Consider the following 26908-nt stretch of genomic DNA (forward strand, 5'->3'; position numbering starts at 1 on the left):
TCGCATCTTTTTGAGGGCAAAATGACACTAATCCTTCTGTTGACAGATTATTCTGGAGACTTCTGCCAATGCAAATCTTTACTAAAGTGTTCCAAGGGACATATGTCTAGAGGAAAAACAATGCAGAGATATGAGAATAAGACAAGACTATAAAGGGTCTAACCTCAGCTGACCATTGTAAATATATGATTTCCTTGTTGTGAGACTAAATTCTTAATTTGTGTTTACTGATTGGGGTCAAAGTATGAGAGTGTGGGAAGGAAGATCACAGTTTTGCTTCTGTATGCATTTTTAAGGCAACAGTTCCTTAGCTGTACATGTACATAACTGAAGCAACTCCCTTTTCTATCTAAAATTTAAAGTGTGATGGTTACCTTAAAGGTACCACCAGCATGTAGGCAAACAGTAAGACTTCTGTTTATAACAATCAAAAATAAACAAACAAACTACCCCAAGCAAACAACTCTATCCATTTAAAACAAAGAAAAATAACATAATAAATGTTGAGATCCTGTGCCATACTATCACCTCTTAAATCCCAGACTACACTGGAATTGGTTGGTACAGCTGAAGGAGGTAAATTACAACCACTTGGAAAATCAAATAGAAAGCTATTTTAGTCATCACATTATGGTTATAAAAAAAAAAACAATGACAACGATTAGTACTATAGCTGTATAATGCAAATAGGGCAGTAATATTAACAAGTATTACTCTGAAGGAGGTTTTCATTTGAATATGGGACAAGTCCTTTCATTCCTACATTCCAAATGGAGGGAAGAGGCCTCATCTACAAGCAGACTTACAGGAAAGAAAAAGAAAAGTGAATGTATGTTCAAGACATTTGGGAAATTTTTTTTATTTGTTCCAAACATCCAGCACAGTTACTGGGGCTGATATGCCTCCCTGAAACTGTCAAAATTAATCCCGTGATCAGAAAAAGGGTCTAGTGCTGCAAAAGTGTATCAGAGTTCTTCAAATACTAACTTTTCAGCCAAAGAGTATCCTGTAGAGTCAGGAACAGATATACCCAGATACAGGTAAAGAGAATCTGAAGAACTTGTATGGTGCTTTCTATGTATGAAAAGATTAGCTTGGAGGAATTCTATTTTTGCAGTTAAAAATTGTTCACACCAGAAAAAAACAATAATAAAACCAAAACACTAGATGGAAAAAATTGATAACATATTGTTTTTTTGAACTGGTAAACCAGAAAAAATATTTAAATGTTCCTTTCTCTACCAAGGCAGAAATATTTAATTTTGACCATTGATATTAACTCTGTGTCTTCTAGGAAGATCACCAGAAAGGAATATCTCCCTAGTATTACCAGGTAGTTTAGAAAGAATCTGGATTTATGATTAAAGTTTGGCCTGGCACTGAAGATATGTGGTATATTTCCTGTATTTGCCACATAATTCATTTCTCTATGTTAATAAGAAGACACTAATTCTGTAGTTACTTCAATATTTATTTGCAAAAACGCGGTTCTTTTCCTAGAGAGATTTTGGTATGATGAACAAGTAACAACCCAGCTGATCTTCAATGGCTTACCAAAAGACTAAAATACATTTTTCAGTGTGTGCTCAAGATGTTCTGGCAGACAATCCACACTTCAGCTGATATTACACTGGCTTAGTTCTCATCTCAGATTAGTTGTATCTTTGTGATTTTTGTTTATATTTACATAGAAGATCAAGTTGAATTCTTCTATATTTAATCACAAACAAAGTTAGTTATTTAGGATAATATTCCTTTGTGTAAATATCCAGTGAAGTTCCCACTGACTGGAAAAGTGGAAACATAACACCTGTTTCTAAAAAAGGCAAAAATGAAGACCTGGAGAACTACCGGCCCGTCAGTTTCACCTCTGTACCCTGCAAGATCATGGAGTAGATCCTCCTGGAAACTATGTTAAGGCACATGGAAGTGATTGTTGACAGTCAACATGGCTTCACTAAGGATAAATCATGCCTGACAGATTTGGTGGCCTTCTGCTACAGGGTTACAGCATTGGTGGATAAGGGAAGAGCAATTGACATCATCTATCTGACCTGGAGCAAAGGATTTGACACTGTCCTGCACGACATCATGCAGAGACATGGATTTGATGGATGACAACCCTGTGGATAAGGAATTGGCTGGATGGTCACACTCAAAGAGAAGGAAAGGCTGAGTGAGTTGAGGCTGTTCAGCTTGGAGAAGAGAAGGCTCCAGGTAGACCTTATAGTAGCCTTCCAGCCCCTGAAAGAGCCTACAGGGAAGCTGAAGAGGGACTTTTTACAAGGGCCTGTAGCAATAGGACAAGGGGTAATGGCTTTAAACTGAAAGTGGGTAGATTTAGACTGGATGTAAGGAAGAAATTGTTTGCTATGAGAGTGGTGAGGCAAAGTCACAGGTTGCTCAGAGAAGCTGTGGATGCCCTCTCCCTGGCAGTGTTCAAGGCCGGGTTGGATGGGGCTTTGAGCAACCTGGTGTAGTAGAAGGTATACTTGGTCTTGGCAGGGGGGTTGGAACCAGATGATCTTTAAGGCCTCTTCCAACCCAAACCATTCTGTGGTTCTACGATTCTATGAAAGTCTAAATTCAGTGACTGCACATGAGCTAGTCCTTATCACAGAATCTGATTCAGATGTTGTGAAATAGATGTCTCAGATAGGTGGGATGAATCATGCCTAAAATACTCGTGCTCTCCATGGACTGTAAAGGGAATTAAGAGGGGTTAGTTCAGCTGCAGTCTTCTCAATGAGATGATTTGAATTTCAGTTTACGTGAATCACCTGATCTACCACTGCTGTAGATAGAGAAAAGATGTGCAATGTCAGCAGGACCATTTATCTTATCCTAAAATAGGCAGCATGAATTGTCTTCGGAAGCTGTGTACCTCTCTGCAGAGACTAGAGAGCCAGCTTTGATGCCTAACCTGAAGATGGCTGAAGTGAGAGAAGATAAATCCCACCCACGACATATAAAGCAAGAAGTCTGTGGTGCCAAAGTGGACTATTTTGCTTTTACAACAATGCAAATAATTAAAGAAATATAAACTCTACCAAACAACTAAACTTCGATAATCACTATTTGTGAATTTACTGTTCAAAAGACACAATTCTCAATTTTTCTCACACAACTGCATCAGAGATACCAGCATACATAATATTACATGAACCTAACCTGAAAACTGTTCTAAGGTTACTCAAAGTCATCCATCTCTTATCAACAAAATCACTAAAAACCAAGCTTATCACCAGATATAGTGGCATTAACACCAGCATCTACCTCATCTCGTATCACAACTCAAATGTCAGAACACCCAAAAAAACTCAGCTCCACAGCCAACTCCCTTTCAATGTCAGTGCACAACTGACCACAAAAGTCATCAAAACGACATCCCTGCCTCCTCTGTGGGACTGTTCATAGAATCATAGAATCATAGAAAGTTTTGGGTTGGAAGGGACCCCTAGAGGTCATCTAGTCCAACCCCCCCCGCAGCGAGCAGGGACACCACTAACTAGATCAGGTTGCTTAGAGCCCTGTCCAACCTGGTCTTGAATATTTCCAGGGATGGGGCCTCCACTACCTCTCTGGGCAACCCGTTCCAGTGTTTCACAACCCTCATTGTAAAGAATTTGTTCCTTATATCTAGCCTAAACCTACCCTGTTTTAGTTTAAAATCATTACCCCTCGTCCTGTCACTGCTGTCTCTACTAAAAAGATTGTCCCCATCTTTCCTATAGGCTCCCTTTAAGTACTGAAACGCTGCAATCAGGTCTCCCCACAGCCTTCTCTTCTCCAGGCTGAACAAGCCCAACTCTCTCAGCCTGTCCTCATAGGAGAGGTGCTCCAGCCCTCGGATCATTTTTGTAGCCCTCCTTTGGACCCGCTCCAACAGTTCCATGTCCTTCTTGTGCTGAGGGCTCCAGAGCTGAACGCAGTACTCCAGGTGAGGTCTCACCAGAGCAGAGCAGAGGGGCAGAATCACCTCTCTCGACCTGCTGGCCACGCTTCTCTTGATGCAGCCCAGGACACGGTTGGTCCTCTGGGCTGCCAGTGCACATTGCCGGCTCATGTCCAGCCTTTCCTCTATCAGTACCCCCAAGTCCCTCTCGGCAGGGCTGCTCTCGATCCTTTCATCTCCCAGCCTGTATTGATACTGGGGATTACCCCGACCCAGGTGTAGGACCTTACACTTGGCCTTGTTGAACCTCATGAGGTTCACACAGGCCCACCTCTCCAGCTTGTCCAGGTCCCTCTGGATGGCATCCCATCCTTCTGGTGTCTCGACCGTACCACTCAGCTTGGTGTTATCTGCAAACTTGCTGAGGGTACACTCGATGTCGCTGTCCGTGTCATTGATAAATATATTGAACAGCACCGGTCCCAGTACGGACCCCTGAGGGACTCCACTCGTCACTGGTCTCCATCTGGACATTGAGCCATTGACCACTACCCTTTGGCTGTGACCACCCAAGCAATTCCTCATCCACCGAATGGTCCACCCGTCAAATCCATGGCTCTCCAATTTAGAGAGAAGGATGTTGTGGGGGACTGTGTCAAAGGCTTTACAAAAATCCAGATAGATGACATCCATAGGTTTTCCCTTGTCCACCCTTGTTGTTACACCATCGTAGAAAGCCACTAGGTTGGTGAGGCAGGACTTGCCCTTGGTGAAGCCATGCTGGCTGTCTCGAATCACCTCCCTGGCCTCCATGTGCCTTAGCATATCTCCTAGAAGAACCTGTTCCATGACCTTCCCAGGCACAGAGGTGAGGCTGACAGGTCGGTAGTTCCCAGGGTCTTCCTTTCTACCCTTTTTGAAAAGGGGCACAATGTTTCCCTTTTTCCAGTCACTGGGGACTTCCCCTGACTGCCATGACTTTTCAAATATCATGGAGAGTGGCTTGGCAACTACATCAGCCAGTTCCCTCAGGACTCTGGGATGCATCTCATCAGGTCCCATGGACTTCTGTACGTTTAGGTTCTTCAGGAGGTCCCGAACCTGGTCTTCACTTACAGCTGGAGGGATTTTACCCTCCTGGTCTCCTTCATGCCATTCACCGACTCGGGAGAGGTGAGGCGAGAGGTTGCCAGTGAAGACTGAGGCAAAAATGTTGTTGAGTACCTCAGCTTTCTCCTCATCTGCTGTTGCCAGTTTGCCGGTCTCGCTCATGAGCGGGGGTACGCTTTCTTTGACCATCTTTTTCCGGCTGACATACCTGTACAAGACCTTCTTGTTATTTTTTGTATCCCTTGCCAAGTTGAGCTCCAGCTGTGCCTTGGCCTTCCTGACCCCATCCCTACACAACCAGGCAGCTTCCCTATACTCTTCTCAGGAAGCCAGTCCCTGCTTCCACTGCCTGTGCAGTTCCTTCTTCTTCCTTAGTATGACCAGCATCTCTTGTCTCAGCCATGCCGGTCTCTTCCCTTCTCTGCCCGACTTCTTACACCTGGGGATCGAGAGCTCTTGCTCTCTCTGGAATACATCCTTAAAGACCTGCGAGCTCTGTTCTGTTCCCCTGTCCCTGAGGACTGTTTCCCAGGGAGTCCTTCTGACTATCTCCTTGAAGAGCTGGAAATTTGCCCTCCTAAAATTTAGGGTCCTGACTATGCTCTTCGTTATTCTTATTTCCCTCAGTAGCGTTAGTTCCACCAGCGCATGGTCACTGCAGCCCAGGCTACCTCCGATCTTGACATCCCTAATGAGCTCACTCGCATTGATGACCACCAGGTCTAGTATCGCATCCCCTCGGGTAGGGGTGCTTATTACCTGACTGTTCTTTAACTTTAATTCTTTATTTGTAGAAATAGGGAAAAACATTTATGTCTGAGAAAACAGCAGAAAGATGAAAAGAAAACTGACAGTGCCATCCTCTCTGCTCAGTGACTTGCATAAGAATACAAGAAAAGTCACCTTCCTCAGGTGTCAGATGCCTACAGATGGCAATATAGCCCCTTTAAACATCCCTACAGCCCAACTCAAGAGTACTGGGGGTCATAGATGGGAGATGGATGCTGCCACTGCCGAAATGTGACTCAAAACATGCAAAGCAAATGGCCTCTCAGAAACACCTGAAGGAAAAGTCTTGGTTCACTGACAATGGAAGGAGACTAAGGGTGGATCTCCTAAAATACATCAATAATAAAAAGGAAAACAAATAAGCTTGCTTCTTCCAATAAATCACCTTCTCTTGTCCCCTCCTTGAAAATTTCTGACTGTAGCTACATTCATGCATCCACGAAAGGAATATAAACATTTCAGTACACACAAGAAAAACACAAAAACTCCATTCTTTTTGTCAAGTTTAGTAAATGAGCTATTGAAAATCAAGTCAAATTTTCCACCACGTGAGCTAAGATGAAGCATCCAAACAATATTGTGAAAGAAGATCTTTTAAGTTTCAAGAGCCAGCCAATGTTTAAGAAGGCAATTTTACACCATTTCCACAAGACCAATCATTATTCAAAATTTTTTTCAAGATACAGATAAGTAAAAGTAGTGAGACACTGACTGTGGAGCATTTCAGACCATAAATGATAGGATGGGAAACAGACTTCTTTTTTATGTTTGTGAAGAGATATCCTCATGCTTTCAAGATTCCCTACTTGGATGCTTTAAATGGAAATTAAGGAAGAGTATTTAAAGCAGGAAAGGAACTACACCCATCATCTGCTGTCCACAACAGAGTAGGCTCTTATCAGACCATTTGTCCAGGACATACGAGACAAGATTCACTGTTCCGTTCTGTGTACCCATACACACATCATTTAAGACAGGACTCTACTTGGAAATCTATGACCTAATTAATGGTGGATTGAGTGATGGGGGGGTATGCTGATATAGCCTTCTTTAGAAACTGTACTTGCAGAAGAAAGGCAAAAGAAATCCATCAAAAAACCCCTCAACTCCTCAAAAATACTCTTACAAGATGCATTGAGAAGCAACACAAGGACTTGATTTAAGATCCTAGTAATAACAGAGCTTGCCCGTGATCAGAGAGCAGTCTGAATGCTAGTGCATATTCCAAAGGAGATTTCTAGTCATTTCATACGTAACAGTCATTAGACAATATGCAAAAAACCGGTCTCCAGCACAGAGACTGACATGTAGGACTCTTCCCATCCAAACAAGTCGTTCATCACTAAAGAGCAATGTTTTCTTTTAGACTTTCTTGCCAAGACAATGGTGAATCATTTTTTAGACATCTTTATGTGGAAAGTACAAAGCACCTCAAACTGTCTGAAGAGATAAAGGTTATTACCTTTCTCAGGGAAATGGAAGCTTAGAGTGTGCTCCAGCAGGAATTGAACACGCATTTGCTATGCTCCTCAGAAGTGTTCTAATCGCTGCATTACAGTGAAGCTAGACTTGTCTAGTTAGTTAATGAAAGGGAACATACTCATCCAGCTGGGATTGTAGGCCAGTCAGCAAGAAGTGAGTAAAGATCCTGTTGCCTAAATCCTAGGTAAACTCTGTTTATCTCCCACTACATCTCTACCGGGAATGCTCCCCCTCCTTTGTCAAGAAAGGGCTGATTTTTCCTCCTGTGTGGATTGTGATATCTCCTTATGGCACTCAGTGAATCATCTTCAGGTTTAGAAATTACAGGATTCAAGGCAAGAACTCCATTTTTCATAATGTTTTCTTGAAGGCAACTGCCCAGTCCTTCTTGCTTACCAGATCCCTTTCTGTGGCAGCATTTCATACGGGGCATATAGGATTTTTATGTGACGTATACTAGTCATGTGGCTTAATGCAATCCCAAAAAGTCCCCATATAGGGACTTGAGGAATACAGACACTATATAAATATAATAAATAGGATCTGTATGAGATAGTAACAGAAATCTGTTCAGTTTCAATTTCAACCTGTCCTGGTTCCCAGTTACGTTAATGCAGGCACTCTGTAAACCAAATGGAAATAGAAGGAGACTGCTGGTGTGGAAACAGAGCATCCTGAAGGCAGTGTGTTTAAAGCTTCTGCATGGTTGTGAATTAATGCTATAGAGGATACATGCAGTTTCAGGACAGATGCAGGGGAAGAACTTGTTTCTATCCAATGTAAAGAAACAAGCTTTCTGGAAAATGAGTTTCCAAAAGTTTTCACTGCTGTTGTGGGCTGAGTTAAACTGATCTGTAGTGGGAAAGGACATTGCATCTCTCTTGGAAAATGAGAAGCACATGAGAAATAAAATTATCAGGGTTTTTGCTTGGAATTGAAAATTGTTGAAGGTTGAAGTCTTTAATGTAGGGGGTTTATCAACAGAAGCAGAATCTGTGGTTTCTATCTGACTAGCAGTGAGGTCTGCAAAAGGTACTTCCTGCTGATGAAATTATATAGCTAGAGATTTCAGTCCAGATTTTGTACTCAGGAAGCCCTTGAAAACTTGTTTGCCACTGTCGAGCTGTGGGAATTAATAGATTTAAAATTAACTACTGACATATTTTTGAGGCAGCCCAAAGTGTAACAGTAAAGATCTTAGTGCAAGTGGAATGGTGAAGTGTCCCTCTGTGCTGTGGTGGGCAAGAGAAATGATAGCGTTGCAAGCAACAGCTAACAAAGCTGAATTTTGCATAGGCTGGAAGGTGGTGTATATTCCAAAAGGGCAAAACACTATTTGTACCACCATACCCTTATCCCTAAACGGATAGGCCACAGAGTGCAAGCCACTGTGACCAAGATTTTCCAATATCACTCCTGATTTTCTGTGTCCACAGCAAGGTGTCTCAAAAGCACCCAATTATGAGACTCTGGGGATTAAAATGCAAAGAAAATATCACTCTTTTACAATGTCTTAGCAGCCCCATAAAGTAATGGAAGAGCTCAAAATCACATGTTCTGAAGGAAATATCCAAATCTCTGTGTTGAGGGTTTTTTTTAACTAAGGTGACGCAGGTTATGTTACTGTCACTCATTGACCAAAATCCTACAGCTAATCCAAACTACGCAACTTACACACAGGCAGTAATAGCCTCTTCTTGATTGCTGTATAAGAAAGGGCAAGATTTGAATCGAATACAAGGACATGTAAATAGAACTAAACCAGAAGCGCTGAAATAAAGGATGGATTTGAAGAAGTAGTTGAGGGAACAAGAACACTAAAGAGCGTGTTGCACTGTTAGAATGATATAACAACATGAACACTGGCTATGATCCTGCAGTCTGATGTGGACAGGCATTCTCAGAGCCCATCACCTCTATGGAGATTTGTACAAAAGTTTCACCTGCCAGTATGCATCTTACCAGCAGCTCAGAATCACAGAATCACAGAATCACAGAATGGTAGGGATTGGAAGGGACCTCTGTGGGTCATCTAGTCCAACCCTCCTGCCGAAGCAGGGTCACCTACAGTAGGCTGTAGAGGACCTTGTCCAGGCAGGTCTTGAATATCTCTAGAGAAGGAGACTCCACAACCTCCCTGGGCAGCCTATTCCAGTGCTCCGTCTCCCTCAGAGGGAAGAAGTTCTTCCTCATGTTCAGACGGAACTTCCTGTTCTTCAGTTTGTGCCCATTGCCCCTCGTCCTGTCACTGGGCACTACTGAAAAGAGCTTGGCCCCATCCTCCTGACACCCACCCTTCAGATATTTGTAAGTATATATTAGGTCCCCTCGCAGCCTTCTCTTCTTCAGGCTGAACAAGCCCAGCTCCCTCAGCCTCTCCTCCCTCAGCTCAGGGACAGCAAGTAGCATGCGAGGGTGGGAAAGAGAGGTGCTTAGGGGGGATAAAAAATCCACAGAAAACATGACTTTTGCGAATCAAAAGCAGCTCCCCCTCCTTCATGGGTGGCATAGAAGCAGCCTAAGAAACATGAACAAAATATTTTTGAAAATGTAGTTCTAATGCTGGATGGAATTTTTCAGTTCCTAAAATAGCCGGAGCTGCTAAGTGTGCAGGTAGGAGTTTCTGCTTCCAGGAAATTGCTTTGCCTTTGTGAATAATACAAATGTTTCTCCAACAAGCAGGTCTATGAAGTAGCGTGCCCCTTTAGGGCATGTTTCTGTCCGGAGGAAATCAATGACAGCGTTGCTAGTAACTGTTTTGGGAGCAGGATATGGCCCATAATCTGATTAACAGATGCTTTGAGTCTGTGTAGACTGACTTTTCAAAGACATACACAGATAAAAGACTTCTACTTTGATGTCACACTTATCTTTCTTTGTTGTAGTGTAGAAGTCTGTAAAATGTTACCTTACTCCTAACTCATAATACAGCTGTTTTACTTATGCTCAAAATATTTCATCCTGCCAGGGATATGATGGTGGATAATCTAATTATATAGTTAATTCCACACATGTATTGTGGCCCTTAGGGAAATGACAATTTGGGACTAGACATTTCACTTCATGCATGGTTCAATGCTGATGGAGAAATGGAGCGGCACCATGTCTCCTGAGTAGCAGGAGTAGCAGACTGATACTCTTGCTGTTCTCTTGAGGTTTAGGTAACCCTGCTGAGAAAGGGATGAGGTGGTTTATCTGTTTGGACGGAAAAGAGTAAAAGAGATAAATCCTTGATGGGGAGGTGGACAACCAGTCTTATATGAGATCTCCTGCATCAAAGTACACTCCCTTCTGACTGCATTGCAACAGTCCTTAATCAGTTGATGTAGCAGTGTGGACAACAGCCGAGTAAGACTGCTAACAGGGATGCTTGGCCCCAGAGGGTGGGTTCCTCCAGAAGGTGCTTCATACCATGTGTGAAGTTGGCAGCAGGGGTGTTGTCACCTTGTGCCTTGGGATATCAGCTCTTGATGGCCAGGATCCTGGCCACAGATGCTGGTTGTGCATCCTATACAAGAGTTGTCTTCTCCTGGAAACCAGGCATAGGGAGTTAAGGGCGGTGCACTGCTGGGTTAGAATGCAATGTGGCCCCCTGCCTTGCTCTGGGAACAGGGAGGTACTGCTGGGTGCCTCAGTGCAAGCATGTCTTTAGAACATCCAATTCAAGCATTGCTAGAGGTTCCACTCTCCTGCCAAGTGAAAGTATCTAGGTAGATTAAGTAATTACAACATCACTTCAAACCATCAAAATACATACTGATCATCTTCCCTTTGTAACTGTCACCTCTCTCTTCCCTCCCCAGTTACTCGTCTTATTAACATGGTGTTGGCCATCCAGTAAGCCAAATTCAGGGGCGGATGTGGGAGAAGGCAGTCTCCTTGTGTTTAACTGTGTTACTCTGTGCTTAGCTGCCTGAAATAGGTGGTGGAAATCTCTCTGCTGCAAAACTAGGATTCTTCTTGATAATGATGGATATGCTCAGATTTGCCTAGTGTGAGGTCAGCTTTTCTCCCTTTGCCATCTTGTGCATTAACATTTGAAATGGAGGAAGGAAACTCCCTCCCAAATTCTTTACAAGCGTTAGAATACCTTATGGTGGAAGTTTTGACTTTGTTTCGTTAGGAAAAATCTGAAATAGAACTAAGCCAAACCTTTGTTCTAAAAAAATGCTTTTTATATTAAGAGTGCTTTTATTTCCCTGTATTTGAAATAGGAACTTTTATTGTGTATTCAATGTTACATTAGGTTACAATTTTATTTTACATTGTTGAAACTTCATCTTTATCTATGAAAGCACCATTTTTGTCAACAAAAAGAACATAATTTCATGGTAAGGTCTTCCAGCTTCTGACATTTTCAAAACATATCTGTTACTCAAATCATGTGATTTCATCATAATCCCAGGTTTCTTTCTTGTTCTTTTTTTTTCATTCATTTCTGTTCTTCATTCTCCAACTCCTGAAACTATGAAAAAAGCTGGAGAGTTATAGTACCTTGAATGTCAAACCTCCATTAGAAAATAACAAGTTTTCTTATATGGAACACTAAGCATATTGGATGGAGAACGTTGTGTCATAAATATGCCCTTTTCATGATATTTCAGAGGAATCAACAGTTGTATGTTTTGGTAGGTGTAATATAAGAAAGATATGTCAAATGTGTTACATAATTCAGGGTATTTTTCTTTTAAGCTTAATATGCAAGTACTGAAGGGCCAGGATGAAAAGGCCTGTTGTATGATTTGTTGCAACACTAAGATCACAACTGTTCCTCCGCCTCTTTCCCACTCCAGCATGTTTTTCAAGGACATCAGTTTGAGGGAATGGATGCTTTCAGCTTCATGAAGTTTCGTCAAAGTGACTGGAACTGCAGTCATTTCTTACAAGGTGATCTTAGCTCTTTTGTCTTTTTTTCTCCCCCTCCCTACTTCTTGCTTCTACCTGCAACTACCACTCTTTAAAAGCCCTTTTTCCTTTCCACGAAAGATGCTGAAGCTCTGGTGTGGAGAGAGGGACAAACTCTGATGTCCCTTGTGCCTTGGCACACCTATATCTTCCCAGTTGCCAAGCAGGTATGTCAAAGGGCCCAGGTTACCCTATAGGTCATTGAAAAACCCTTTCCAAAGCACAGAAATGTCATTTCTTTAGAGCTGAACTTTTCCTCTCTATTGGAATAAGTTGATTCAGCACAGAAACCATGCCTCTTGCCTTTCCATCTAACCCAGACAGGTCTCAGACCCCAGCTCTCTGATGGCAGCTGCTGTGAGTTTTTCTTCTCTCTCCTCACACTCATGCTCTTGTTCACAGTCCATCAGGTCTGGATCTCAGTCACAGTCCCTTCCACTACAACTAGAAACATGTGGGAAATAAAAAACTCAGGCAACATAGCATGTGCAAGAAAGAAAAGTGAACTTTCAACCTAGAGGCTGACAAATTCCACTTACCCTGCATTTATTCCTTTATGGCACTGTGATGTTGGACTAAGGATTTCTCCTTTTCATTGGGAAGGTGGATTGAGATTGTTCTAAGGTGAAGGTGAAACCTATCTCCTTTAAGAGGCCAGCAAACCCTTAAATGGCTTTATCGACAGCCAGCACCCACTCTAACCCCTGCAAAACCCCTCTGCAGACATTTCTGCCCTTCTGCCTCCCAAAAAATCCACATGCACTTCAAACAGCAGCAGGGCCCACTCCCTAGAAAATGACATAGAAAGTGCTGGTACTGCTCCAAGAGCAGTCGCAAACTAAAGCTGATGCTTCACCTTATGAAAAACTCCAGATCTTGCCCATGTGTAGTCACAGAGACTTCACATACATGTATGGTGGTCATGTCTTTGGACTGAAGTCCATTGTGGTTCCTCTTGTGCAATCTCCTGTCCGTCAGCCAGTCTCAAAACTACCAGGGGGCAGCTTTCTGTTTCCTGCTGCTTTATCTCATCCATCTTGTGTTCCATTGCAAGAGTGGGAAAACTGATCCCTACATCTGCTTTGACTAATCACGAGGGCTTGGGTTTTTCAAAATCAGTCAGTGCTGAGGTAAGTATGTTCCTATTGATGTCAGAGACAGTCTAATTGCATATGGCAGTGTGGAGACTGGTGTCCATCTCCATGCAGTCAATCAGGCAGAGAGACTGAAAGGAATTATTGTTCCCAAATCCCAAACAGTTGTCCTAAAATTTTCTTCCTAACACTAGGGGTCACTCAGCCTCACCTCACTTATTTTGGTTTAAGTTGTCCAGGCACTGTAGACTACACATACTCAGAACTGCTTTTCACCTGGCAAGACAGAGTAGAACCACACCGGCTTGTGTCTAGATGGCTTCACTCTCTGCAATGAGTTGCTTCTCTGCTTAGGTCTCATGAAGAGGCCACACTGTCAGGCATCATCAGAGCGTTCCTAACAGGAATCAACTGGTTCTAAAGCCCTGGAAACAGCACTGATGACTACCACTTTATGACTGGTGGAGTCACCCTGCCATTTATATCATAACTTTTAGGCTAGATCACTTGTCTAAGCACCGGAAAACTTCACTGTTCATTCCTAATTTAGCTTATTGCTACTTCCATCTCCTAGGAAATTTGTCTGTAGTATCCGGGCCAGAATATCCTTCCTCCTTATGTTGGACAATGTCTGCAACAGTAAGGTCAACCTGCAAGAAAAATCACCATATTAGTGTAGGGCTCAGGACATTCACTGGGGAGGAGCATGCTGGTTCTTGTTCCAAGGTCTCTTTCCGATGTCACCTATAGCATTTTGCACCGAAGTTCATTTGCTTGCAGACAGAAATGTTCCAGCATGCATGAAGCAGCTATTGCAAGTCCCACATTTTTCAGAGTGTTATAATCATGATGCTGTGTGATCAGGTTCTTCTTGGTTTGTTCTTCATTTCTGTTTTTCTCTCCAACACTTTTCAATCTTTTCCCTCTTCATGTTTCTGCACAGTCTAACCACACTGCTTCCAGGGGACAGGAAGTTACTTCCTCACTACTGCCTGTAGTTAGGGCCCTTCCCAAGAAGTGATGTACAGAGTAATTTGGATGACTTCAGGAAGTGAGAGGACACTTTTCCTTGTGTAAGAGGCTATGTATACCTATCTTGGACATCGTTAACATAGACTTCTGCATCTGAGCTACTTTCCTTAAACTCCATTGATAGGCAACAGAGCCAACTGGTTTATTTTTGCAGCTACTTTATGATGTGAATAATTATGCCCAAATATTGCCTTTATTTTCTCAGTCTGAAAATAAAGGCAACTGAGAGAGACTAGCTCAGCTGTGGATGTGAGCACTATTGATTTTTAAAGCTAGGTGTTGTGCACCTCACCCTTCACCTTTTGTGGGACCTTATTTTATAGCACTATTTGAGATGACCAAACACAATCAAAGTACTTCTGAACTGAGAAAAAAATGAATTCAAGAAGAGGTCAAACTCTGTACTCTGGTATAATTTCTAGTCTTTAAATATATTTTCTCATTTTCTTCTAGAAATACATACCGCTCTCACAGTTTCTGCCAGTGAGAGACTAAGGCATGATTATGACTGATGACTCTCTTCCCTAAAGTAGTAGCATTGCATCTACCAAACTCCTGCTCAGAGGAGGACTTAACAGGCTGAAAGCTTCTGAGCTGAATGATACCTTTTAAGGAATGCTGACGCATGCTACACTAGTTCACAAGAATGTGAAAGCAATCTCCGGAACATGACCATTCAGTGACTGGCTGCAACTAGCAAGTGATTGGAAACATGATCTAAAACTCCAGCCTCCCATTTATCTCAGGCTAACCGTTGATAAAACAGTGTTCAGACTTTATGAAGTGCAGGCACTTTGCATAGGCATTTAGGCAGGTATTTCTTGGTTTTAGCCCTGGACAACCTCGCAGTTAAATAGTTAAAGAAAGTTGGTCAGAGAAGAAAATAGCATTCTTTATTTTTGGCCCTATATATATGTTTGTGTGTCTATAGAGAAAAATATTTTTTTTTGGTTTTTTTGTCTGATAGCCTTACGTCAATTTAGCTATGTATACCACAGTTTGGAGTTTCTAGTGATGTTTCCTTTCCCCCAAGACTACCCTGCTAACAACACTGATTGCATGGACATGATGGGTTAATCTCTGGAAAAGTTAACACTGCTTTGGTAAAGCACGTCACTGTATTTGTGATCTGATAAGGAAAAGTGAAGCTACCGGCCTGAGGAAGGAGAAGGTCAAGTGCCTCACAGCATCCCCCCATGAGGGGTTTGCTGTAGGTCGTGCATACTGTTGCCTCCTGGCACACCCATTCTGAGTCTACAGCTGAGCAGGAGGTTAGAGCATGGGATACTGCAGCCAGACCACTTGTTGATCTTCTGATTTACCAGCATTCAGGCAAGTCACTACTTGACAAGATTCATTTTCAGCAGTGCTCAAGGTCAGGGTTTTCAGGCTTGGAACCGCGGCTATGTTTTTGAGACTGCTCTATATCTGTAGTTCAACCAGCATTTTAAAAAGTTGGTCCCTGCCTCACTTTATTCCCATGTAAAAAAGAGTGGAAAATTCCTACCGTCAGGATTAACACGGAGGGAAAAATCTATTTTTGAAAGGGAAAAGGCTACAGACTTGTCCTTTCTAACCAGAAAACATGAGTTCATTTACCATCATATCTTTCATTCTCAAAAATCTAATTAATTCTGGATCATAAAACTTCTTCCACATATACATTTGCACACAGCAAATCTAGTAAATCTATTTTGGCTCAAGTCTCGAGACACAGTCATTTTAATCAAACGAATAAAAATAATAATAACATATTAAACTTCTCTTTTCACTTTTTTTGACCCATGGGATCTCTCTCCACCCCATCCCTGGGGTTTTTTTCTCTACTTTCTTCCTTATTCCAGTTTCCCATATTTTGGTAGAATAGCCAAAGAACTGTTCTAACCAGTACCAGGTTGCTATTCCTACTGGCACAAGTGAGAAGTTGATCTTGTAGAGCTTCTTCATACAAAATTAAACTGTAATCTTTGTGTTAATTATTTTCTTCATGACCAGACCTCAGCTCCACTGGGAATATTTGTATTTTCCACTCAACAATGGGAAGTAGTTTTGAAGTTTGGACCTTTAAGGGCAATTGAGCGTCTCATCTGATAGACAGCAGAGTTGGAAGCCAAGAAACCCTCAAATTCAACTTTAATTTAGCTTTTACCAATTTCCAAATAATTCCCTGGCTGGAGTTGGCTGACTTCTCTGAATAAACACAGTAAAGCTCTCAAAAGTTAGAAGAACATGTTATACTGTGTTAAATGGTAAATCTACCCATCAACACTGATTTTGACAACAACAAAAACACTTAAAAGTTAAAGGTTCCAAGTAAAACTTACCGAAAACTCATGTTTTCAGCATAATTATGAGTAAGTATTTCCACAGAAAGCAAGAACGCAAGGTACAATCTAAACTGAGTCATTCACTTAATAATTTTCTTTACTTGGACTCTTATTCCAAGTATCAGCAACTATTGACATTTAGTTACACAGCAAGTGCCTAGTTTTGAATAGACATGTTGAGTGTGAGTGCTACTTGTAGATATTGGCACACACAGCTTGAGTTAAGATCTTGGGGATGGAACAAACACACAAGAATGGGATGAGAGGAAGAGATCAAACCCTGATCTTTGCAGAACACATCTCTGGCAGTTAGCCTGTAGCAATAGTGACATGAAACCTGTCATTCAGATATAACTTTGGGACCCTTCTGGCTCAATGGAGACTTTCCTGAATAAATGGCAGAAAATCAGTTAACCTTCTGGAATATGAATGCCAAAGCAGTGAGGTTTGCTCTTTGAAGGAAGTGGTTCAAATCTGACTTCATTTTTCAGGTGAGGCTGACCATTAGCACAGCTAGTGGCCCAGCAAAGGAGTCCTACATGCAACATTATGGATGCTCATAGGAGAATTCAGCTGGAAATCGTCTAGTCCAACATCCTAGCTGAAGAAGGGCCAGATACGACCCTTCTTTATGTGTGCTATTTTCAGGTTGTGAAAGTGGAGAAATCACCATACCTTTTCATCATAAACTTTCCTAATTTTCAGGGCTGGTCTTCAGGTTCATGCCAAATCATGCCCAGGAACAATATTTGCTTAAGCAAATGACGTTAACAGCTTGCTGCCAAAAACCTGACACATGTTGATGCAACTATTTGCAAATTCTCATGATGCTAATTGGTTTTGAAGATCCTTCACAAATCCTCAGCCCTCTGAAAAGTTGATTTTGCTCTGGAGAATAAGATCTATGAGAACAAACTTTTATTTCAGGTCCTATTTCTCTGTGATTCTTAATGCATCCAAAGGTTTGCTTTCCACTCATATGGAATAGCTGCTCACGCAGTGAGGCTCTGTAACCCTCAGGAGTGGCTAGTCACAGAAACACAAGACTTTGATTGTGTTTAAAAAAAAAAAAAATCTCTAGGTGTCAAAGCTCTCGTTTTACATCTTCAGGTCCTAGGTTTACACTTGATTGGTGATACATAGAAGGGTAGCATTACAAAAATCTCAAAGCCCTTCGGGAACACTGATAGTCATTCTCATTAAAGGCATGCTCATCCACTGGGACATACCACCAAAAAGAGGTGGATACTCTTATTTACTGAAAGAGTTCACAGCAACATAGGACACACTGCAATAATTACTAAGGACAAGTAGTAAGGACAGAGGTTTTGGTATAAGCAAAACTCTCAACATGAGCATGAAGTTAGAAACTCACTTGAGGTTTTCACTCTCCTTTTTCCAGAGAAGTGAAGCCTTCTTGGAAGCTGAGTTTCAGCTGGTCCGTATCTTAAATCATGTCACCCTATACAGTAGCCACATAAAGTTGAAATCAGTGTCTGGTTATGCTACAAAGTACTGCACGCCAAAGATATCCCTTGCACAATGGCGCTTGCAGTCCAAATAGGAATTTACAGAGCAGACTTGCCTAATAAATAAAGAATGGGGCAGAAACAGAATCAAAATATTCTGTCCCATATGCCTTGTCCTAAATCTGGAACCACTGAGCACAGTAGATCCTGTATTACATTGCTGACTATAAAAGCAATCTCAGTTTATGCTTTTTTTTTTTAACAAAATGTTTTGTTTTGTTCTGTTTTGTTTTCCAAATTATGTGAAGGCTTACACGACTGGTGATATTGTATTAGTATTTCGAGTCCACTAAAAGAGCTCAAAATTATTTATATTTTTCATAGTCACATTTGCTCAATTTCGATGTCCTCAGTACCTCTAGTACTTCGCTAATATTTTAGTGGAGTCCATGTCAATATTAATGCATTGCCACTACTGTGTCTGTAGTCTGGCATTAGAGAGTTGTGCACAAATGCATAAACTAACTAGGTATTGATTAGCTTTGTCTTTTGTGGAAAAGGAGTTTGAGCAGAGTGGGGTCAGGAAATGCTGACTTTATTGGGAGTTTTGAGATACCTTTGGCTCCAGGCAGTCTTACCTTATACCTGGGCATGATCCAGGATTTGCTTTGGCTGTGGATAAAGGTGTCAGTCCATGCTGAGTTTTTTTGCAGACTCATCTATAATTTTGAATACAATTTGACTAGGATGATCTCCTCATAAGTTTGCAACTTCACCATGTTCTCTATGTGGGTGTTCTACCACTTCTTGTACAGCAGTCTGTACATGGAAATTATTTATCCATCCACAGTGAAGTGTTGACTACACATTAAATTAAAAAATGGATGCGTATTTGAAATTTTCAAATGGCATCAGTCTGGCTTCCCAGCAAGCAGAACTTAAAGCCCAGTAACAATTTCAGGACAGTTCAAAGACCACCTTTAAATCTGATGGTTTGGCTCATTTCTAAAATACATAAATACCAAGATAGATAGCACTGGCTAAGGAATTTTGCCTTTGACTTTAACAGGACCAGGTTTCTTGTCAGAGCACCTTTGCTGTTGGCAGTATTACCAACAAAAACTATTGAACCGACAACAACTGTTGTCGCTGTTTGCTGACGACACCAAGTCGTGTGGTGTGGTTGACACACTGAAGGGAAGGGGTGCCATCCAGAGGGACCTTGACAGGCTGGAGAGGTGGGCCTGCGTAAACCGCATGAAGTTCAACAAGGCCAAGTGCAAGGTTCTGCAAGTGGGTCAGGGCAATCCCATACACAAGTACAGGCTGGACGGAGAGTGGCTCAAAAGCAGCACTGAGCAGAAGGACTCGGGGGTACTGGTGGACGAGAAGCTCAACATGAGCCGGCAATGTGCGCTTGCAGCCCAGAAAGCCAACAGTATCCTGGGCTGCATCAAGAGAAGTGAGGCCAGCAGGTAGAGGGAGGTGACTCTACTCATTTACTCTGCTCTCATGAGACCCCACCTGGAGTACTGTGTCCAGCTCTGGACTCCCCAACATAAGAAGGACATGGATGTGTTAGAGAGGGTCCAGAGGAGGGCCACGAAGATGATCAGAGGGCTGGAGTACCTCTCCTATGAGGACAGGCTAAGAGAGTTGGGGCTGTTCATCCTGGAGAAGAGAAGGCTCTGGGGTGACCTTACAGCAGCCTGCCAGTACCTGAAGGGGCCTACGGGAAGGATGGAGAGGGACCTTTCACAAGGGGATGTAGTGATAGGACAAGGGGGAACAGCTCTAAGCTAAAAGAGGTCAGATTTAGATTAGATATTAGGAAGAAATTCTTCACCATGAGGGTGCTGAGGCCCTGGTACAGGTTGCCCAGAGAAGCTGTGTCTGCCCCCTCCCTGGAAGTGTTTGAGGACAGGTTGAATGGAGCTCTGAGCAACCTGGTCTAGTGGAAGATGTCCCTGCTCATGGCAGACGGGTTGGAACTAGATGATTTTTAAGGTCCCTTTCAACTCTTACCATTCTATGATTCTATGATTCTATGAAACAAACTTATCAGTTGTGGATTTGGAAGTTCAGCTTCACCATTAAGTCTTGTTCTTTCCTTCTGTCTGAATATATAAAAAGAAAAAGATCTCTTCCATCACTCTTCACAGAAGAATAGTTTATTTCTGCAGACTTTCCAATTTTTCACATCAGGACTTTATTCTCTTTACTGTGAGTTTACCATACAAAGTCACAAACATATTCGTTTCTCTTTTGCTAGCAATTAGTTCTTCAATACATAGGCAGATGTTACTCCTTAGCTGTAGCCTAAATATATGAGCTCCTATTTGTCATAAGATGTAATAGATCATGTTCCACATAGAATTTTCAAATGACTTCAAGCCTTAATCATAATAAAGACTCGAGAGTTAACTTTCCTTTCATCTACAGATTATTACGGAACATTTCTAATGATCTAGTTAAGTTGTATGAAAATCACAGAAAGAGACATGAAATAGATTTCTCTTCTCATTTTCTTCAATAGTAAGGGAAAGAAAAAGACAAATCCAACAACAACAAACTTTTCTTTGCCTTCTTGCTTTAACACATTGAGTGATTTTCTTTAAAAGAAAATAGGTTGCAAGCAGCCAGGAAACCTATTAAATTTTGCTCTTGTTTTCTGTGTCACCTGTGAAATACCACATAGAGATTTTAATCTTCTTTTCTGTGTTTTTTCCCGAATTTCATTCATTTACATGTAATGAGAATGCCTTTGATCCAAAGAAAGAAAACTACAGCCACACTTTACTCTTTTAAAGGTTCGTTAAATACCTTTAACTAATAAAGTGTACATTTAAAGGTATGACTTCATTGACAGGCTGGTGATGTGCCTTGGTAGTTGCATTATGCCAGTCGATAATTACCTTTGCCAATGACAGCTTCACATCTTAGCCCAAGGACAGGTAGGGAAGAGAAAAAGCAAAACGTGAGCCAGGTGCAAGTGAAAGGAGGAGAGAGAGATGAAAAGTGATTCCCAGCCAGGTGGGAGTTTGTATAAGAGCTTTTTCTAAACTACAACTACAACAGCATTTGTCCCTCCTGCAGTTCTCATTTGAAATTAAGTGACACGGCCCAACAGGCTGGATATCACAAATCAAGAAACCGTTCCTTGAGTTGGGACACATCGGTTCATGAGAAATGTAGTCATGGCAAAAAAACTCACAAAGAAATGCTGGACATGACTCATCTCAGCTACAATTCCTCCAACTTAGCAAGAGCATTGCTGGGAGCAACTGAAAGCCAAAGTGACACAAATACATTTCAACATTTCTGACAGAAACTTTCCCGAGATTCTTTTTCGTTCCCCGAAAATGTGATATTTTGTCCCAAACCAGACTGAAAATAAATGTTGACGGAGTGCACATTTCCTCGTGTGGAAATTCCAACTTTGGTTCTGATAACCCATGTTTGGCCAGAGCCACCAGACATTTCTTAGCTATTTATCGTTGTTTATATTCAAGATACCCTTTCCAAACAGACATGAAAATATTTGGTCTCTGCTATTTAGGTCTTGTGTCATGCTATAACTTAAATACTTAGCTCATTTAAAGTGTTCACATACATAAAATTTATACCTATGTTTAGAAAACAGAAATGTTTGTCCTCATCTTCACTGAAAGCACAGAAAGACATGATTTATTTTATTTTATTCAAAATTTTCTGAAGAGGGGGAGAGATAAATTGAGGTGGATATCATCCTCAAGAAAGGTTTAACTGGGAAAATTTCACAGAGCTCTGAAAAAGACCTGCAAGGAAACAAGACAAAATGTGACTGCTAGGTCACAAGTGATTAACTTCTGTAACAACAGGGAAAAAAAATAGGGCACGGGTTGTTCACTCTTCTTCAGGTCAGCTGAACTATGTCATTTGAACTCCAGCAAGCCTGACAAGTGGGAATCTGAGTATTAAAAAAAAAGGAAAAAAAAAGAGAGAAGTTTATTTCATTTTGCCTCAGTTTCCCTGTTTGTAAAATGGGTGAAATATGGCTGAAGTGCTGCGCAGAGTGTGTAGAAAAATTTTGAGAATACAAAGCAGGTATAACATTTCCTCTGTATGGCTGTAAGTGCTGTCATTAAAATATCTTGGTATGCTTTTCAGGTGTCTAACTAAACACTCTGCCTTCATCATTCTCTACCTTAAGAGAGAAATTTTGTGGCCGCCAGCTCATTTTACAGCCAGGCAAATTTCTCTGTAAGTGCCAGCTCTCAATAAAGGTTTGCTTCCTTTGACAACTCATTTAAACTAAGAGAACGGGTTTATAAGCCCTTTCTAGGACTGGCATTTAGGAGCAGATTCTGCCCTTCGTTAGGAAAGCCCTTTAGAAATGAGATGAGCCGTCACCGTCCCCCAAGCAGGATCTGCACGGAAGCCCCGTGTTTCCCTACCTGCTCAGCATTCAGCATTTCTCCGTAGCTTTGCTCCACCGGTTGGAAAGGCTGAAGCTTAATGGCCTTTCATTGCAAACTTCCTTTCAGCGCACAGTCCAGCAATTAGTCCCCAGCCATGCTTCACGACCTCTGGCTGCCTCGCTGCAAGCTTTGATCAGAACTTTGCTCGCTGACACACATCTAATAACCCACTGTGGCACCAACTAAGCTATCAGGTCCTAATTTATGCCTCACCCCACATCCTAGGCCAAATAGGGGGTGTAATTAGCTATTATACCAGCCAGAAGTTTGACCTGACCTCCCGCTTGGAAGTCAGGCAGGGAAAAGAAAAGAGGAAAGCTACTGAAAATTAGTTTCATGGACCTCAGTAAAAAAAAAAATGCAAGATCCATATATAGGTAGTGGCCCCTGCTCAGAGGAGCCTGTGCTGGTTTTCAGATTGCCACTGATCATGTAGTACCATCAGTAGCAGAAACTGCAAATTGTCTTCCCCTTACCTGGAGGTATCATTCTCATTTTGGTAGCAGATAGTTGCTGTAAGATCATGCACCATTGCTATAGACAGGAGTACAGTCAGATGAACGAAAAAAGCTAAGACACCCAACAGTTTTCTGCACAAATACAGAAGATGTGGAAAGATGTTGGACCCAGAAAGCTTTTCTCTGGGCCCCACAATTTCTGAGTTTCACAGTAACTTTTTTCATACAGATTCTGAATTATTATTTTTAAGTGACGCAAAAATGAGAGGTGAAAGCGAGAGGAACATCAGAAAAAGAAGTTTTATTTTAAGTCTATTTTTTCTAGGTCAAAATGAAATGTTGCAGTTCTGAGCCCTTGGAAAGGATGTTTATTCTACTCTAAATAAAACTGAAGAGTATTTTAAAATGAAACATCACCTCAAATTACTTTGAAATCATCCGGATAAAAAACATTTACATTTTTTCTAAAACCCCTTTTCCATTTTCCTACTGCTTTTTTTTTTTCCTCAGTTGAAACAAATCTCTCCGCTCAGCATGAATTCACAAAACATTCCAGTCAACCAACTTGTATAATTTCAGTGGGAAAAATTTCTTCTTTGCGTCAAACCTTCTGCCCAGCGCAGCCACGTCTTGGGAGAAACAGAGCCCAGGAGAGAGGAGTGGGCATTCCCAAGGGCAACGCTGCAGCAGGATGGTGTGGAGCACACTCTCTTCTGGCACAAACACACCAGCACACAGGTATCCACCAGTCAGAGTGGGCAGGAGAAGGTTCAGGATGTCTTTTATCCCACTTGGAGCAGGAAGAACACTCTGTGAACACCCAGCCTGCTCGTGCCTCTACTTCTAGTTGGGACCACAACATCTGTATCACTCTGGTGGAAAAGAAATGTGATTTACTGCATCCAGTGTTCAACCCATCAAGAAAGCAACTCCTTGGGGGATCTCTGACATGAGCATGTAAAGGTATGAAAACTCTGGATGGGTTTTTAGTATCTTTAAGTATGGAAGAGAAACGAGCAACAAGCATCGTTGGCTACAATCTGGTGAGGAGGCTGTGTTAATTAGTGAGCACTGAAGGTTTAGTGTTGTTTTATTTCAGCTACGTTGCAGATCACAAGAGATTTTTAAAAACTGTAGGCAAACTGAACTGCTAAAGTTTACTTGACCGCTTCTCTGTCACATGATGGAGGAATGAAAACAGGTCTCTTCTATGTTTTCATACCCAAAAAGTCCGGTCATAGCTGTTATCTTTCCATCTGTGCTGCCAGCTCAGAGAAACCACAGTGGGTTTTTGCCCTAGGATATTCTGAAATAATCTAAGTTACCATATCAATGATGCACAGAGTTTTCTGATGTGGCAAGCTTTCTTTTAAAGGATCAATTTGTACTTTGTTGGTACTTTTAAAAGCATATTTTAAAGTTGTTTTGAATCTCCTTTTAATATAGAGGGGTCAGAATGAAAAAAGCTATCAAAAAGAGTTAAAAAAAGAAGCCATGACCATGCATGTGAAAAGTGTTTTATCTTTTCATAACTGCTCTATATCTCTGGTGCTATATTTCTAATTTTTATTCCATTTGGAAAAAACCATAATGGTTCAGATGTGAGCTTTTGTATGACAGAAGGTCATCAGGTATTGGAGTTCAAGCCTGCATCTGTCAGCGAAGGGTCATCAAAGACTCATAATCCCAGGTGACCTAAAACTGGTCCCATCTTTTCTCTGCAAACTCTTCTGAGAGCAACCTGGAACCTCTTCCAGGACCTCCCTGCCAGTAGTGTCCCATGCAGTATCCTGCAGATACTGCTCCTGTCATACTGAGAAATACATTGACAGGTTTTGTTGCAAAATCTCTGGCCACCTGAAATCCAGATTATGTCCTCAGATTATTGCAACTCAGATAAATGTCCCCTTTCTTGCAGTAACCACTACATCCTTAAGTCCTTTTTCTGGTGGAATGGACATTCCCTTGCTTGAACAGTAAGTTGTTCAGAATCCAATTCACGCAGGAGGCCAAAGTCTCCTGGCAAAAAGGATTCTTCCAAATTCTCTGAGATTATTTCAGTCATGCAATACCCCAACTAGGATCAGACAGCTGATCTTCAGGAAATACCTCTTCCAGCGCTAACAGACTCACTGTCTCCAGACAGCAGCAGCATCTCTCTTTCAAAGGAGGTTCAACAGTCCAGACAAGAGAGCAAGGTTCATCAGCGGTTAGCAGAACACCGTTAGGAACGAATTACACATTTTAGAAATTTGTGTTAGACTGATGTTAGTTGCTCAGGACTAATGTTGCTGGGAAAGGACGTGTGGTATATGAAACATCCCATGTCTTAGCTTTAGAGAGGAGAAATCTAATGAGGGCCAGTGCAGAAGCTCTTGGCCTGTTACGCAGTGATGACTGCAGCAGGTCATTGATTAAAAAGCACCACTTGTAAGCACTGTGGGCCTGAAATGATTATTTGACATCACGCCTGCAAGAAACCTTTAAGTCAGTGCTGATAAAAATATATTAATGGTACAAAGAGAACGAGAGGTGAATCACAACAAAAGGCCAATTGTGGTGTAACATGGACCGAGCAAAGAGGATGTGTTACACTTTAACCAAAAATTCATAATCATTATACTACCAAACAAGGATAGAACAACATCCCAAAGATGGAAGTGGAAGCTAAGCAAACACAAGCTGGAACAAATTAGAGTAATTAAATATTGGAACAACTCCTTTTACCACCAGCCACTTTCAAATCCAGCGTTCTCTGCTGTAAAGTCAGGATCTAGTGCAGTTAAAGCAGCAATAACTTCAGAGAAGTCGCTTGGCCTTTATCATTTAATAGGTCAAACAAGATGACAGAATAAGCCCTTTTGGCTTTAAAAATTGCTGAGCTGATACACTTCCTGAGATGCCTACTGTTCTAGGCATTTGATGAGCAACATAGCCACTGTGAAATGGATTAAGTGATTTTTATTTTTTTTTAAGACAGCATATAATTAACTTCTGCAATGTATCACCATGGGATGTAAAGGGAGCAAATATCTCGGATTCACATTTAACACTACACACCCATTCGAATAACCACTTAGTTAAATGATGATCCAGAAAAATTTCACTGTGTTAGAGCATTTGATTAGGTAAACTTAATTTCACTCTTCAGGATGTCTTTTTTTTTAAGCATTCATTATTTTCTTCTTCATGGACAGAGAAGAACTGGTTCCCATTACTCTGCTGGGAGATGATAATTACTAATTTCTGTTTCACCATGTCAGATTTTCACAGCTCCATTTAGCGGCTACTTCTTTGCTTCATATAGCTTGGTTTCTAAGGACGATGCCTCAGGCCAAAGGTACAGATTTTTGAAGACATCATTTCCCTCAAGACATTTCTGTTCTGTTATACACAGTAAATGACCTGATACATGAAAAGGACCTAAATTCAGGGTGGGATCTAATCTGCAACTGCTAAAACTGTTCAGAAATATCTAAATTCCAGGTTCAGTTAGACTACTGCAAAAAAAATTGCCAGCAATTAAATAGGCTTGCATGTTTACCTTTGCTCTGGATCCTTATTCCCTCTTAGCTATTGAAAGACAACTTGCTTATGTAGTGGTGATTACAGCTCTTGGAACAGTCTGCTTTAAACAGAAAGCACCATATAATATTAATTATAGGTTTGTTCCTGCCACCTCCTAATCAAAGCCCTGGGAGAATCCATATTGTGAAGTGTGTATCTTATATTTGAAAGGTATTTAATTTCAGTATTAACAAGACTGTGTTCCAGTGAAGGCCTTTGCTTAATAGTTCCTAATAACATCTTACACAATCTAATTTCAAAGTCTCCCCCTCCTTTACTGTGTTATGTGCCCTAAGTTATTTTCTATCAAACTTATTCAT

This window comes from Opisthocomus hoazin, chromosome 8 (assembly GCF_030867145.1).
Source record: "Opisthocomus hoazin isolate bOpiHoa1 chromosome 8, bOpiHoa1.hap1, whole genome shotgun sequence".
NCBI lineage: Eukaryota > Metazoa > Chordata > Aves > Opisthocomiformes > Opisthocomidae > Opisthocomus > Opisthocomus hoazin.